The following is a 16,732-nucleotide window of genomic DNA, read 5'->3' on the forward strand; positions in this document are numbered from 1 at the left end:
ATGATTCCAGAAAAATATGATTAGGTCCAGGGGAAATAAGAAGAAAGGGACAGAAGCAAATGGAGTGGGAACTTGCCAGGGAACATTCCCTGGCAACTGGCAACTGGTTGGGTGGAGAGAGGGAGGGAGGGAACAGAGGTGGAAGTATCATTGACGATTCTGCTTGAGAACTGAGGTAGAAGATGGACACATATTCAGGATACATACACTCCAGGGAGAGAAGTAATAGATGGGCTTGGCTAAGAGAGAGCGGAGACGGACACTGGGCCTGGAGACAGTAAAGAAAAGAGACATACACTGGAGAGGTACTGAGGTGGGAAGAGAGGAAAAGAACAGAGAAAGAGTATGCGAAAGATGGCGAAAAACCACCAGGAAGAACAGAGAGAGCCTGGCAAATAAAAGAGGGGATGAAAGACTGGAATATCAGCAGAGAAATGGAGAAAGGGAACAACTCAGAGGCTTCTGGTATGAAGGAGTTGGTCACTTTATATCTCCAGTTCACTTGGGATGCACTCACAATTGTTAAGATAATACTTTTTAAGATTGTCTTGAAGATGTATTCGGTTTCATAGTCACTGTCCATGGCTTGTGTATTGTCTAGCCTTCAGGAGGCCTCAGTGCTCCTTGGGGGGCGAACCATTAGCCCAGTAGGCTCTGCAACCCCTTCCCTGTGCCCTGCACTCCCTTCCCAACACGACTTAACTCTTGAATTGTTATATCCCTGGAATTTGAGGCCTCATCAGGTGTGTTAAGGACAAATATTTTTCACTCTGTCACAATTCCTAAAAGGCACTGCAACTTACTAAGTGATGCACAGGCAGGAAATTTTGTAAGCCACAACACAGCATCAAGTTTACACCCATTTTATAGACAAGAGCACCGAGGCTTGGCATCAGTCCAATCACAAGCTCAAGGTCACAGGCGGTCAAAGCTGGGAGACACAGGCTAATTCTCCATCAGACAAGGCAACACTGGACTAATAAATATGGGCAGAATCACCAAGGAAGACTTCAGACAAACAGAAAACCGGCGCGAAAGAGCTCCCGCTGAACCTTGCTCCCAAACCAGCCCTTGCCTGGCGGAGTCTGAGGCATAGAAGGAAGTATTCGATACAGGAGTAGGATTTCATCCGGCGCAGACACTGTAAACCCTTTCATATTTATTATCTTTGCATAGAGGAAGTGGGCACTCAGAGAGGTTAACAAACTTGCCCAAGGTCACCCAGGAGCCTGCAGTGAGCCCTGGGCTCCCTCCCTGCTTCATCGGATGGGCAGAGCTCTGGCCAGCGAGGGCGCGAGATCCCTGCAGCCGTCCTCCGCGCCCGCTCCTCTGTGAGCCCGCTGGTGGGGCTTCGCCCCCGCGGTCCCCAGCGCCCAGTGGAGGCAGCAGCGGGCAGGGCAGCGGGGACCGCCCGGGCTGGGGGCTGTTGAGCCCGCCCAGTCCGCCTCAGTCGGGGAGAAGGACGATGCGCCGCGCTCCTAGGTGAGCAGGGCTGGGGTCCTGCACCCGCAGCGCCGGCCCGCGCTTAGCTCCCGCCGGCCCCACCGCGCGGGGGCTGGAGCCGGCACCCGAGGGGGCGGCGGGGAGGGCGCAGGCAGCGGCTGGGAGCGCAGCGGCAGCGCTAGCGGCGGCAGAAGCTCGGCTCGGCGGCTGGAGGTGGCCGCTCCAACCTCGCTTCTGGCAGCGGGTAAGTGCAGCGAGTGCGCCCAGGGGTCAGGACCGCGGGAGCCCACGTGTGTCGGGGGACGCCGCAGTGGCCGGGCGGCACGACGGGGTTGGAGTGGGGGGGCTTGTGGTCTCCGGACTCTGGAGACCCGGCTGTGCCGCAGGGTGGGCTGCTTGGCGGCTCAGGGTGTAGGGGGGCTGGCTGGTTGTGTAGGACGGTTCCAGCGTGGGATCACTGCAGGTTCGGGGCTGGAACCCTGCACTTGTGTATGTAAGTACTTGTGAAACTGAATGTGTGTTCATTGACTATATGAGGTTGTGTGTGGTTGTGTGTGTAAGGAGAGAGAGAGAGAAAGAGACACACACAGAGAGAGAGAACATAGGCTGTGCATGTGCGTAACTGCATACATGTGTAGAATATCTGTGGTCAGTCAGGGATGTGTAACAGAGAGCGTGCGCTGTGTGTGTGTAAGAGAGAGACACAAGATAATGTGTCCTGAGCATCTACTTGTGCGTCTTTGTGGCTGTGAATGTGTGGGTACGCTGTGCTCGCTGTATGAAGCTTTCACGGTCCCTGCCAGCGCTAGCAATCATCCTGCAGTCGCCTTTCACAGAATCCCGGTCCCAATTTAAGATGCATTTCCTCTCAGCTTGCCACCTTGTGTGTGGCACTGCGCTGTTAGTTGCCTTTGGAAGAAGTGGCTGTTGATACAGGTCAGTGACAGCTGGCAGAGGTGAAAAAGTCAGAGGTGTGAGCTCATCTTCCTCGAGTTCAACGTTATCTTGGCTTGATTCCCGTTTGGTTCACTAAAATGAAGAAAAAATGTTTCCAAGGGTACAGGTTTGGCATGAATGAAAGACGGTGTGTGATGGAAAGCCACTGATGGAAATTGGCCCTCTCTGTCTTCTATTGCTGGGTCATAAAGCTGTGAGTGACCCTGGAGGGCAGTAGTTGAGCTTTGCCTAGTCCCCTGAATGGAATTTGAGCATCAGTGACCTGGAGAAGTTGCTGTGTGCTGCTGGTGAGCACAGGTGGCGAATGAAAAAGACACTGGTACCTTAGAAACAAGGAAAACAGGACAGAGATGAGACCCACGGAGTTCTGAGAAGCTGTTCTCCCTTAGGAAATACCGTATATGAGTGTGGGGAGAAACATTAGTAAAAAGTAAACAGGTTTTGCAGCATTCTAAAGTCAGTGTTTAATCTTATGTTTTTTCCCTCATGTATTCTTATCCTAAATTCTCTCTCTGTTTGCATTCTTCCCCCCATGTGAAATATGTTTATTATAATTATTTTAATACAGTGCGGTGATAATCATCATTTCACCTCTAGGAGAACTGTAGCACATCCAAGCTAGCAGGTGCTTCCCAGGGTGGTTAGCCCAGCCCCTGCGAGGCAGAGGGAGGTCAGGGGCCCAGAGGACAGTCATGCCTCTGCTTCCTGTGAATTATGTGGATTTCACTCCTGAGGAAAAGCCTTTTAGGCTTTTAGGGGCTCCAGCAGATTTGCAGCCAAACACTGAATGTGTTTTCTTCTGCCCTCGTTCTCCTTGGCTGCTCTAAGTCTGTTCATCCCCTCATCTCCCTTCCCAACTTCATGTACCAGAAGGTAGAACCCGACCCCCAATGTAAAGAATCCGCTACCCCAAACCACCGCCCGATTCTTCCATCTGTTGTTGGTCACCACCATCCCTAGGCACCCAGGCCAGGGACTGAAGTCGCCTTTTCATGTCTCCTCTCTCATCATCAGTAGCTGCCGCAGCTTCATCAACAGGCAGGTTTCCTCCGTTTTTCCTCTAATCTTCAGTATAATTTTTGTTCCTTTTTATTCCCACTGTCACCACCTTATCAGGTGAAAATGCATATTCAGGGGTTTTCAGAAATCGGAGGAGATACAGACTACAATCACTGAAAATCTGGGAAGAAAATGCATGAAGGGACGACACCTTGATATTATCACTGTTATCAAAGTTCTTTGGAAGAAGAATCTGGATGATAGTTGCAGGATTATGTGACCTACATCGAGTCTCTTTGCCTTTATCATTCACAGTTTCTTCATCTGTGAAGAAGGATTTCAGCTGGAATCAAATTGCTAGATCATTTTCTAAGGGATTTCGTAGCTCTAAGATTCTTTGCTTGCCATTGAAATTCTTTGTTTTAGCAAGAGACATTTCACCTACTGCCTGATGGTTACTTTCTGTTATTTAAACATCTTTCTTAACAACCCATTTTATTATTAGGGAAAGAAAACAGGCAAAGGGGAAAAGAGTGAAATGCACAATTGACTTAGGTTTGAGGTTGAAGGCCAGCTGCATACACTAATTAAACTTTTGAGTTGGAGGAGTTTTAGAGGTCACCCATGCTCACTTCCCATCATGTGCCAGAATTTTCCATACTGTTGACTTTCTGAAAATTGAAAAAAATGTGTCACGCCTTATTAAGATAACTCCACACTATGCTCTATTTCAGAATTCCTTGGCACCATTGACATTTTGAGCTTGATATATTTTTTTTTTGTTCTGGGGACTGTCCTGAACATCCTAGAATGTTCAACAGCATCCCTGGCACCTATTATATGTCAGTAGCAATCCCAGCTTGCGACAACCAGAAATGTGTCCAGGGTTTACCAAATGTCCCTCAGGGTGGCAAAATCCTCTTCTTCCTCTACCCCCTCAGTTGGGAACCACTTCTGTAATTCAAACACAAGTGCTGTAGCCTTGACCAGAAACATTTTACATCAACAATTTTTAATAAGTAGATGGATAGCTATGTTGCTGGCTGCCCCTCCACCCCTTCCAGCTTTGCCACCCTCAGACATATACCTTGATCCCTCCTGGGTTTTCACTGTCTTGTTGCTATGCCTGGAAATGCTCAAGATGCCACTGCATGCTGAGAAGCATTTCAGAGGCAACATAATAAGAATCCTAGTAGCTCACATCCACTCAGCCCTTGATGTGTGCCAGGCACATTCTAAATGCTGTATGGGGATGATCTTATTTAATCTTCATTAGGAATCCTGTGGGAGAGATACTCCTATTACCCTCATTTAAAAAATGAGGTAGCTCAAACTAAAGAGGTGAAATAACAGGCCCAGGTTCCCTCAGCTATTGAGCAGGACAGCCAGGGTTAGACTGTGTGTTGTCTGATTCCAGAGTCCATGCTCCATACCACCATTCCGCAATGCCTTTTATGAATGGGATCTTGGCATTACGAGGTGGAAAAGATCTTAGATATCCTCACCCCAAGTCTGCCTATGAGACTATGAAGTTGTGAGTTATGATTTCTCTCGTATTTTTACATCCTCTCTCCTTCTTTGTTATTCAGAGATACCTCAAAGACACATGCACAGTGAGAAGTGTGGTTGCAGAGGTGGGTCCTAGAAAGGGGGATGAGCCGGGGTGGGGATAGATAGTGGACCAGAGCAAACAGGGAGCAAGACGTTTCTTTCCCCATTAACTCTTTCTCACCATCAATCTAAACTTCTCTCACCAGAATTAAAATTCTACCAGTTCTCTCCTTATTCTTCTTGGCTCATGCTTTAATTCTTCCTTTCGGCATGCTGTTGACTTCTGATACTATCTATACTATCAAGACCATAGAAAGTGGTACACATTTGAACAGAGGGAAATAAAAGTACTGGGTGAATGGCCACTGAACAGGTTTACATAGTATTGATCAGACAGCCTTCAATATAGTCAGAGTAAGAATGACTACAGTCCCAAATACTATTGCTCTGGAAACCCCAGGGCAAGCCTGAGAAGGTTGCTTATTTTCTTTAAGACCCTACATCCATGAATCCACAGATTTGGCAGATGCTGGTGAATAAACGGCAGAGTCCTGGCTTTACAAGCCTTGTGATTTGGTTTAGACAATGGTTTTCAGGCAGGACGCAGTGGCTCACACCTGTAATCCTAACACTTGGGAGGCTGAGGCAGGTGGATTACATGAGCTCATGGGTTCAAGACTAGCCTGAGCCAGAGCAAGACTTTGTCTCTAAAAATAGCCAGGCATTGTGGCAGGTACCTGTAGTCCCAGCTACTTGGGAGGCTGAGGCAAGCGAATCGCTTGAGCCTAAGAGTTTGAGCTATGACACCACCACACTCTACCAAGGGCAAAAATGTGAGACTCCATCTCAAAAAATGAATGAATGAATAAATAAATAAATAAATAAATAAATAAATAAATAAATAAGACAATGGTTTTCAAACTTGTTGAGTAACAGAATCAGCTCTAGGGCTTGCTGAAAATAAAATGGTTAGTCTCCACCACTAAAGTTTCTGATTTAGTGCATCTGGGTTGGGGCCTGAGAATTTATATTTCTTTCTTTCTTTTTTTTTTTTTTTTACAGTTTTTGGCTGGGGCTGGGTTTGAAATCCCCACCTCTGGTATATGGGGCCGGCACCCTACTCCTTTGAGCCACAGGCACCGCTCCTGAGAATTTATTATTTCTAATGGACTCTCAGGTGCTGCTGCTGGTCTTGGAACCATTGCTGCACAGGGTATCCCAAAAGTTGCCCTTAAAGTCATAGAGAGGAACAATGGGAATTGTAGCTTAATGGACCTTTATTTAAAAAATATTCGTTACAAGTTTTTACAAAATATTCTCTATGTGTTGACCATCTCTTCGGGAAATATTTGAGAACCACTGGCTTAAGCCCTGGATAACTAAAATAAAGCTTACAATCTAGCCACCTGGACTTTTTAAACTGAAAATATACCTTATTTTTAAGATAGCTAAACATTTGGATTAATGAGAATCAAGGAGTGAAGCAAGATAGGAATCACTACTAAGCATGAATTGGCATCCCCCACTAAGCCTCTAAGCTTTGCTTCTCATTTTGAGTTTCAGAAAACCTTTGCTTTTTCTCATCGATTGTACTTCTAGGTTGGATTAATTCTCATCTTAGATCTTGACATGTTCTCTGTCTCTACTCACCCTCGCTGCAGCCTTAATTTGGGTGACAAACTCCTTAATTACTCATAGAATAATCCAAATCAAAAGGCCTTTAATGTCTACTGTCCAATAAATTCTGAGGAGTCTCTCTGAAGTTGAGGAGGTTATATTATCTGCCCGTCGCTTTTGTTTCTGGTGCAGTTGCTTTGTCCTTTTTCCTCTTCCAAATCCACCTAATTAGCACAATGGAGAAACCCAACAGAAATTCCAGTCTGCACATTTATGTGTAATGGATTACATTTTTGAAATCTCAATCAGAAAGTTTCTTTGAAAACCAAATTTCAAACTGAACAACTCCATCCTTTTTCTTGACTCTCAGCATAGTTTGATTTGTTTTTTGTATGACCACACAAATCCTCCGTCAAGCCCAGGGGCCTCTGATTACCTGCTCAGAAAGCTATCCTGAAACTCAGATCCAATTCAAATAATATTCACTGAAGGTTTGCCATTTGCACTTAGGAGTCTTTGATTTTTCTAACAACCTGTGAGAAAAGCATTATTTCTCTTATTTATGATTGAGAAAACTAAGGCCTACAAACTTTAAGTAAACTCTTATGTTGCTTAGAAGGCTAGTTGTATTAGTAAACATATTTTTTGATTATTCACAATAAAAACTAACATGTGCTTGTTTAAGAAAAAGTTGGAATTTATTGGAGGGTGGATGGGGCTTTTCCCATGGATTTAAGGAACCAGAGCCTTCTAGAGAATTCCGTTCCAGGTGGTTCATGACCAGTTCCCCATTGCTCTGTCATTAGTGGGGCACATTTCCAAGAGTTTGTTCTTCTCAGTTCAAGTTCTAACGAAAGGAAATCTGCTTGGTTTAATCATTTATGCCAAGACAATCATAGCAGGAAAGTAATTGCCCCAGACTCACCCTTGTAGTTGTGGTAGATTTTCCCAGTGGCAAGTGGTCTGATGATGCTTGAACGAATGTCCCCTACTGTCATACAACTATGGCAGCAAAGATAGAATTTGGACTCAGCTTTGACTCCAAAGCCAGTAGTTTTCTTCTCCCAAAGGGATGTTCAACAGAGAAATGCATGATGTGCCATATAAGAAAGACAATCTCCCTTAATTTTCAAGATTCCCCCTGCATTAGGCGTTCCTTGTGGAAGGGTCCTGATTCCTCCATTGTGCATATCTCTCGGACTCTGACACTGCAGTGGGCACATCCCAGCTCTTCTCTGAGCATCTGGTTTCTGTGTCATGTGGCCTGGCTTCTCTGCTTATGCATGTCCCATTTCTGACTCACCTAGCACGACTCTGACTCATAAATCCTAGGAGAGACCCATCATCTTGACCCATCTCCTACCTGCACAGTAAACAATCCTTTCTAATGCATGCTAGGCACCACTGACATTGCTGGGAGCTCTGTATGTCATCTAACTTTTGTAAAAACTCTGTTGTTGCCCTTTTTAAAAAGTTTATTTCCCAATATTTTATTATAAAAATACGTGTTTAGGGGAAAAGTTGGAAGAAGCATACAATGAACACCCATATGCTCACCAAGGAGGTTCTACAACTAACATTTAACTAGAGTTGCTTTGTCATATTTCTAGCTATTACTGTTTCCTAGTCTCATTTTCTTAATGGGGAAACCAAACCCAAGCTAGGTGATACAGCTTGCCCTAGGTCATTCATGAGGAGGTGACTGAGCTGGGACTTAACACTGGCAGTCTGACTCCCCAAATCACGTTCTTAACCACCCCAAAGAGCTTCAGGTTGGGTACTTTCAACCTACCTCAGATGTCTGGAAAATCTAATTTTGACTCAGACAATTTCATAAAAGGAATACACTTTTCCTTTTCAACATTTAAAAATAATGTATGGTCCTTTGCTGGTGACTCTTGGGGTAGATGGTCGCCCCAGATCTCGGCAACCCCGCACAGCTTAACACCGCCACCACCTGCCCCGCCAACCTCCCAGACCACAGCAAACCTCCAGTGCACCTTCACCACCATCATGCCGGACAGCGTGCAGTGTGGCCTGGTGGGTGAGATTACCAAGGGCTTCCAGCAGAAGGGATTCCACCCGGTGGCCATGAAGTTCCTTCAGGCCTCGGAGAACACCTGAAGCAGCACTGCGTTGACCTGAAAGACCACCCATACTTCCCTGGACTGGTGAAGTACATGAACTCAGGCCCTGTTGTGGCCATGGTCTGGGAGGGGCTGAATGTGGTGAAGACAGGCCGAGTGATGCTTGGGGAGACCAGTCCAATGTGGGTTCTAAGCCAGGCACCATTCGTGGGGACTTCTGCATTCAAGTTGGTGGAAGCATCATTCATGGAAGCGACTCCATAAAAGGTGCCAGAAAAGGAACCAGCCTGTGATTTAAGCCTGAAGAATCTGTTGACTCCAAGTCCTATGCTACTGACTGGGTCTATGAATAAGAGATGGACAAAGCAGCAGTCCCTTTCAACACTGCTTGCTATGTCCCTGGACACGGATACATAGATCTTCATTCCTCTGACTTGGAAGCAGTAGGGTGGATTATTCTTTTGTAAAGCATATTTACCAATAAAGCCTTTGGAAACTGAAAAACTAAAACTAAAACTAAAAGTAACGGCTGAAAAATGACTGACTGGGAAGTTCCCACTTTAGAGAACTTTTTGCAGTGTTCCGAGGACTTTCACATGCTGTCTTCTTTGACTCCTTGAATAGCAGCTGCTCTGCAAGGCAGGCGGGCTGGGTATTGTAACCACATCAAACAGCTGGGAACCTGGGGTCTAGAGACACAAAGCGAGGAACTCCAAGTCACCTGATGCTAAGGGCAAGGTCATGCTTTGGTTGAAGATGTATCCTCTTTCAAGTGCTGGTAGACAGACCAGAGGTTTTGAAGAGCGATGTAAACATTAGTTAGTAAAATCAAGCTAGGAAAATTGATAGAGGGGACCAGTGAGACCTGGCTCCTTTGAAGGTAGCTTAGCGATTATAGGCCTGGCTCTGGAGCCATGGCCTGAGTGGACTTGGGGAGCTCCCCCTTTCTGTGCTTCAATTTCTTCGTTTTTGAAATGAGAATTGCAGTACCCTTTCACAGCACGATGTGAAGGTGAAATGAAGTAATGAGTGTGAAGGGTTTCGTGCTTACTCTCAGTTGTAAAAAACGCATCCTGCTTCTTTCCCAGGAGCCCTCTCATCTGTGTTAAATGGGCCACTCTGAGATCTGTGGGCATGTCCCCCCTCTTCAGAGGTTGTTTAGAAACTATTGGGAGGAGATTGTGGGCTGCAGCCTTTGGGGAGGTGACCTTTTATTAGTCTAGGAAAGATGCAGATTTAGCCCAAGAATTTCCAGCTAAGAAGCCATAAATCGCCTATGTCCTTCGAGATTGCACTGGCATATTTAATTAGATGTGATAATCAGCACATGATATCTAAAGTAGAGAATTCTGTATAAACTGTTTCCTAATCCAGAAGGTTCAGAAGGAATAGCATAGTGAGGACAGAAGAGGTAAATACGTGGCAGAAACCTTTCTCTTGGCCTGCACAGCAAATACTGTAACCCAGGTTTCTCAGCCAATAAGGCATTTAAACAGATATGGGGAAATGTTAAAGAGGATTGCAGAAGGGGTTGCACACCCGAGTGGATTGTACTCCATCTTTGTACTCCCAAACTGCTCTCCAGGAATCATCTTTATCAGAATTACTGAAACCATTGTTAAAATGCAGATTGCTGAACCTACTGATTCAGAAATGCTTTGAGTGAGGTGCCTTTCTGAATCTGCAGTTTTGCAAGTGCAAAGAGGTATAGGTATACTAAGGTTTGAGAACCACTGCTCTCAGCAGCATAATTTTGCAAGATTCAAAACACTAATTTTAAAGACTCACTGCATATGGAATGTGAATATTGATTTGACCTGTTCCCACTACCAGGCATCCGAAATCAGTGATGACAAGACTTTTTTAGGCATTCTCAGGCTCAGGCTTCAGGGGCCTCTCCCAGAAAGGAGAGGAACAATTTCTGTAATCATATTCCAAAGTAGAAGAGACGGGTCTCCAGAGGCATAGCTGCCTTTGTGGAGAAGCCAAGCGGGAAACATTGAGCCTCCAATGATTGGGACCCTGAGAAGCTGGAGTCTACCTTGTTGCAACAGCTGGCTAATATCTTTTTGTCGACTTGCTGAGCTCCTGTTTTATAAGTATTCATTTTCATTTGTTTTTCGCATCAACATTGTAAAATTGATATTATGTTTATCCCCATTATACAGATGAGGCCACTGAGGCTAAAAAAGTTAAATGATTTGGTCCAGGTCATATTGGTAATTGATGGGACTAGGGAAGATTCAGGGTTGGTAAACTCTTTGGCCCACTGCCTCTATTTATGTTGCTTGTAAACTAAAAATAATGTTTACATTTTTAAATTGTTAGAAAAAAATCAAAAGCCCAGAAATATTTTGTGATGAGTATAAATTATATGAAATTCAATTTGCATGTCCATGTATTTAATTGTATTGGAACACAGCCAGCCACATCATTTATGTTTTCTCTGTGGCTTTTTTTTTTTTGCAGTTTTTGGATGGGGCTGGGTTTGAACCTGTCAACTCCAGTATATGGAGCTGGCGCCCTGCTCCTTTGAGCCAGAGGCACCGCCCCCCTGTGGCTTTTTTTACAACGCAAAGCAGAGTTGAGTAGCTCTGACCACAACTTTATGCTCTGAAAAGCCTAAAATATTTGCTAACTAGCCCTTTACTGAAAAAAATCCCAAACATGATGACTCCTTTTTTCAGCCACTATGCCAGCATTCCTCAACTTTCCAATATTACCCCTTTGCAATTCTTCCCACCTATTCATACCATCTGGAACATTAGCTGTGTGGTATTTTTCTTTAGATCAATTAATAGTCCTTAAATAAATTTATTTTATAAAGAAACAAAAATTTAAGGGGAAACCAATGCTAACTGCAAGAAGTAGAAGTGTAAAAATCAATGCAACACACGCAAAACAATATATTAGGTTTCAGCTAACTAGCCGGAACAGACAGTGTTGGTCTTCTCATTTTCCAGCAGATTATTTGAGTAAGCCAGCTGCCCATCGTTTTGGGAGGGCTGCCCTCAGTCTATTGGAATCCCTTTTACGCAAACACAACGAATTGGTGGTACTTAGAAATTTGTGTTCTCCTATTGATAGCTTTAACTAAAAAAAAAGGATGAATGTGGGAGTATCAATATCCCAGTCCTCTCTCCCTTTGGGACAATTCTGACGCATGTGTTTTAAATACCATTTTCAAGATCTGGCTGATTCTTGTTCCTGCTCTTGTATCATCACTTCCCTGTAGTGTACCCACATCTGCCAAATTAACATTAAGTATTTAGTCCTCACCTCAAAGGTGTTCCAGCTAAGACAATAGAATTCTCGAAAATGGGGTTTTGGAGGTTCTTGGGGTTTTCCAACTAAGACAATAGCATTTCTTGAAAAAGACTGTGAGCCTGAGCCTTCATGTTCTTTATTATAAAAGAGAGATTAGCAAAGAAGAGTGAGGTTTTCAAAGATTAGCTAACACCTTTTTGAGTCCTTTTCATCAACATAAACAATGGTGATTAAAATAGAAAATGGAAAGAGAACACATTTTTCACCATATGATCTGATGGTGCTTAGTGCTCTAGCTACCTACTGCCTAGTATCACATTCTTTCTCTGGTGGGATGAAAACCCCACGTGGGGAATCAATGTTTTGTTGTGGTGCTTCTCAAAGAGTGTTCTCTGGATCATCATCAGCAGCAGTATCTGTGAACTTGTTGGGACTACAGAGTCTCCACTCAGACCTACTAAATAAAAAACATGGGAGCAGGGCCCAGCATTTTTGTTTTAACAAGCCTCCAGGTGATTCTTATGCATGCATAAACTTGAGAACCCCTGCTCTCCCATAAGATAAACAGCCTTTTACTTAGTTCTGCTCTCACTGCATTCCTGGATTTCATCAGTATTCAGAGTCATCCAAGACTTGCCTCCTCCCTCCAGCGCGACCTACTGATGGCTCTCTGGCCTCTTTGTGAGCCTCCCCCTTGAGGCAGAGCCTGTTGCTTGCCAAGGCACACAGGGTGATAACTGGACAGCTCTGCTGATTGGCATGATCTGCCTCACAGTGAGTCTCAGACTTCTCTAGAGCTTTCTGCCTGTCTCTCCTCTGGAGCCATAAAGACAAGGTTGATTCCTTCTTTAATTATCAAGGAGAAGTATTAGGCATGCCAGGCCATTCACTCAACACATATGACCATTGCTGGTCATATACTGTATCTCTTTCCTCGTAGAATCTGTGGTCAAATAGGGAGTGAGATGTTAACCAAATGATTCTAAAAGTACATGAATAAATGTCCCCAAATCTTGTCCCCAAATGTCCACCCTTACATGGATCTGATTTGTTGTAACTCATTCTCCTAATTCTTTGAAGGGAAAAACAATCTCTGCCTTTAAAAAAAAATTCTGATTTCTAGAAATACTCTAGCTCTGTTCCATTCAGAGCTACATGAAATGGAAGTTCATGTTCCATCCTTTTTCCTATAATCCATATTTCCCCCCAAAAGATAGATTGAGTATGCTTCTTAAGTATGCTTCCATTATTTAAGGGCTGCTTTAAATATTAATTTTTTTGAGAAAGGCACTAAACTTACCTGCTGAGAAATGTTTTTACCCAGGATGAATATTTTCTTTAGCTTTTTTGAAAAATGTTAAAAGCTGTTTCGCATACTGATTGTACATATCAGCATAGGGGCACCTCAAGTGTAATTGAATTGGCTTCTGTATATGATTTTCAGTTATGGAAATGGAATGGCTGGAAGCTTTTTATTTAAAACTAAATATTTCTAGATAACTTTGTTCAAATGCCATTTAGTCTACCAGCCCTAAAAAGACCCAGCTTGTATAACATCGGCTTTTCTTTTTTCAAGAGTTGTACACATTTCTTCCTGTAATACGGCAATGTTAGATATCCAGATAAACAAATAACGTGGTTTTCAGAGGAGACGAGTTTATAGGACAGAAATCCTTCTAAAGAGCATATATCAGCTGATTGAGATTAAAACAAAATCACCAAGACAGCACCCTATAAATTCCAGATATTTTCCAGAAAAAAAGAATCCTTGCTTGGCTATTAGCCAAGGAGGGTAAATTTTTCTTACACTTAGTGAGAGTTTTGTTCAGTTGCAATTTTTTATTTCATCCAATCATTTTTTTTTTTTTTTACAATGAAGATGAAGAGAGCTCGGAGTACTAAGAAATCACAACCATCATACTATGTATGAAACTGTTTTTTGGGTGCTTCTTTGTGTGATCCTGGTAGGATTATGGGTGTTTGGTGCATATGGTTGGTGGAAGTTTAGGTAAGGTGATGAGGCAAAGAACAAGCAGGTGAACAGTTCATTCTCTTTGGTTCCACCTGCTTGGTCGATAGAACCTATTTGTGACAGTGTATGAATTTCCTTTAACTTTTAAGAAGCACTAATTACTTAAAATTTCTCCCTTTATTTACCCTGCCCCATTTCACTCTACAGTTGGGGAAGACAGAGACAGGTAAATAGACTCATTTAAGAATAGGAACAGAGAGTTAGCAGCAGGGTCAGGCTGAGAACCCAGGTCTGGGGACTCCTCAACCAGTGCTCTTTCTTTTATGTCAGGCTCTCAGCCTCGACTTGCCTATTCAGATAAATAATGTTTTACTTATTCCTGACATTTGTCCAAGACAAAGGTATTAGGATAGGCCCTTTGTTGTAGAATTTTAACCCACGTAGGCATACCCTATAAAGAAACGTGGTCAATCCAAGCACAGTTATGCATGAATATCTGTCCATGCAACCAAAAGCAAAGAAAACAAAATAAAGCACAGCAAAGCAAGCCGGGGTTATGACAAAGCTCCAGGCTGGCAGATGTTGGCTGTATACCAAACTACATTGATATTTCATTCCAATAGGTGTGGACTATTTACAGGTGAGCCCTGTGCTCATACGTCTTATAATAGAGATGCAACTACACACCTCCTGTTAACCATTAACGACTGTTCCACAGCAATATTTCAGAGTATTCTGAATCAAAAAAACAAGGGTAAAGATGAGATGCGCTTACCTCCCGTGTTTGTCCTTAAAATTGGTAAGCCAGAAAACTCAGCGTTTGGCCTCAGCATTGGGTGGAGTAAACAGGATGATCTTTTCTTCCTCCTCTTATTCTTTTACGGAAAGATAACATCTGAGTATGACCATCAAGGACATGAAGCTGAAAGGAATCTTATAGAATTGTATGTTGCTGTAGTTTTACATTTATGACCAAATATTTTGAGCAGTTCTAGCGGTTTGAGCTTGCCATGGTCATGAGAGAATACACATTTGTACCTCACATTGGTCGAAGGGTTGTTTGATTCACTTGTCCATCCCTTTTCCAGAACTTGCTATGGTTTTTCTCTGAAGACCTAGGACTGCTTCTCTGAAGGAGACCAATGTCTCCATATTCCCTTTAACCTATACAGTCTTCACAATGAGAGCTGCTCCTATAATCATGGCTCTGATTAGTTCTCCCTGGTGAGCACTGCAGAAAATAATGGACCATAATCGATTAATCAAATCAGGATAGGTACTAATCTCCAATTTCTCTTACTGTTCTTTTCTCTGCAACAAAATCCATGCTGTCTCACTGGTTTGTTAAATGGCAATCATTTTAAATTCATTCTTTGGGTTACAGTTAACAAAATATTACAATATATATTGCTATGAATGTGTAAGATTTTTCTTGTGTGATGTTTTCAAATGAAACTTCACTGAGATGAACTTTATCTAGATTTTAACTGGTTTTCCTATTTTCCCCTTCTAATCTGTATAACAATACAATATTGATTTTCCTGTATATTACTCAGGATTCTTTTCATTGGGAATAAAGGCTGGATCCCAACTCAGATCGGCTATGGTGGGAAAAAAGGAACTTGTTGACTCATGTAATTAGGATGTTTAAATATAAAACTGTCTTAAGGCACTATTGGATCTGTAGCCTCAAATTACATAATCAAGACACTGACATTCCTTGTGTTGCACCTCTATTTTCCTTTAGGTTAATTTTATTCTCAGACAGATTTTTCCTATGAGGTGGTAGTGATGGTCACCAGCAGCTTCAAACTGTTCAGCAACAACAGGGGAAAAAGAGGCTCTTTCTAGCAAAGATCTCATGGCTGACTTTCACTCATCCAATCAGTGAGCCAAGGAATGCTTGTGACCAGGAATGGACTGTTTTGATCAGCCAGCCCTGCTCATGTGTTCACCATGGAGCTAGGGACTGAGGCAGGGAAGAGGTGGTTCAAATAAGGAAAATCAAGACACTATTCTCAGAGAAAGATAAAATAGATGGTCAGCAGAAAATTATAGCAAATGTTCACTTTCATCAAGAAACTCCTTTACTCCAGTGGGAGGAAGTATGGCACGATGACAAGAACTATATAAAGAAGAGGAAAAGCTCGAGCTTTGGAATCCATAGCCCTTGATTCTATCCCCAGGTTGGTTGAGTGCTAGGTGTGTGATGTTGGCAAGTCAATTAACCTCTCTGACCTTCCAGCTCTTCATCTACAGAATGGAGATAAAGACTCAGAGGTTGAAAGAAGAGGAAAAGGACAATATATGGCACTTATTAACACTTAGTAGAGATAATTAAGATAAAATAGTGTTTCTATTTTCTTCTTTCAGTAGTGTACTCTGGGATGGTAGTCCTCTTTGTGTGAAAGTCACTAATTCCAGAGCCTCAGTTTTCTCATTTATAAATCTAATAAATTACTTAGTTGACTTGGCATCTATCTGTAAAGAAAATACAATATGCCAGGCATTTTTCTGAGTTGTAACAGTAATGGAGAGTGTCCTGTCCTCTCTTGAAGCTTATGTTCTAGTGAAGGTGACAGATTATCAATAAAGAAACAGCCGGCTATAGGAAGAAGAAATAGAGTGGAGAAAGAGGGTGGACATTTTTAGAAAATGGGGTCTGAAATATTAGGTGATGAGAGTGACTTCTCTCAGGAAGTGATATCTGAGCAGCATTCCTAAGGAAGTCAGGGATGGTCTGCATGATAGCATTTCAGGGAGAAGAGACAAGTGAAAAGGCTCTGGGATGAGAACCTGCTGTGATGGCCAAGAAAAGTAGCAGATCCAGTTAGCAGGT

The 16,732-nt window shown here is 43.2% G+C and overlaps 1 protein-coding gene and 1 pseudogene across 1 annotated transcript in view; both read left to right on the forward strand.

Annotated features, from left to right (window-relative positions):
* The first annotated feature begins 1,265 nt into the window (after positions 1-1,265).
* The window catches only part of HTR4 (5-hydroxytryptamine receptor 4), a 194,985-nt gene continuing 179,518 nt past the window's right edge, over positions 1,266-16,732 (forward strand). Inside the window, exon 1 of the mRNA XM_012807695.1 lies at positions 1,266-1,687. The gene's annotated coding sequence lies outside the window, so the exon portion shown is untranslated. The remainder of the gene's footprint in view (positions 1,688-16,732) is intronic.
* LOC100943923 lies at positions 4,845-9,007 on the forward strand (annotated as a pseudogene).

Source organism: Otolemur garnettii, unplaced genomic scaffold (genome assembly GCF_000181295.1).
Source record: "Otolemur garnettii isolate 467f Iridium unplaced genomic scaffold, OtoGar3 scaffold00003, whole genome shotgun sequence".
NCBI lineage: Eukaryota > Metazoa > Chordata > Mammalia > Primates > Galagidae > Otolemur > Otolemur garnettii.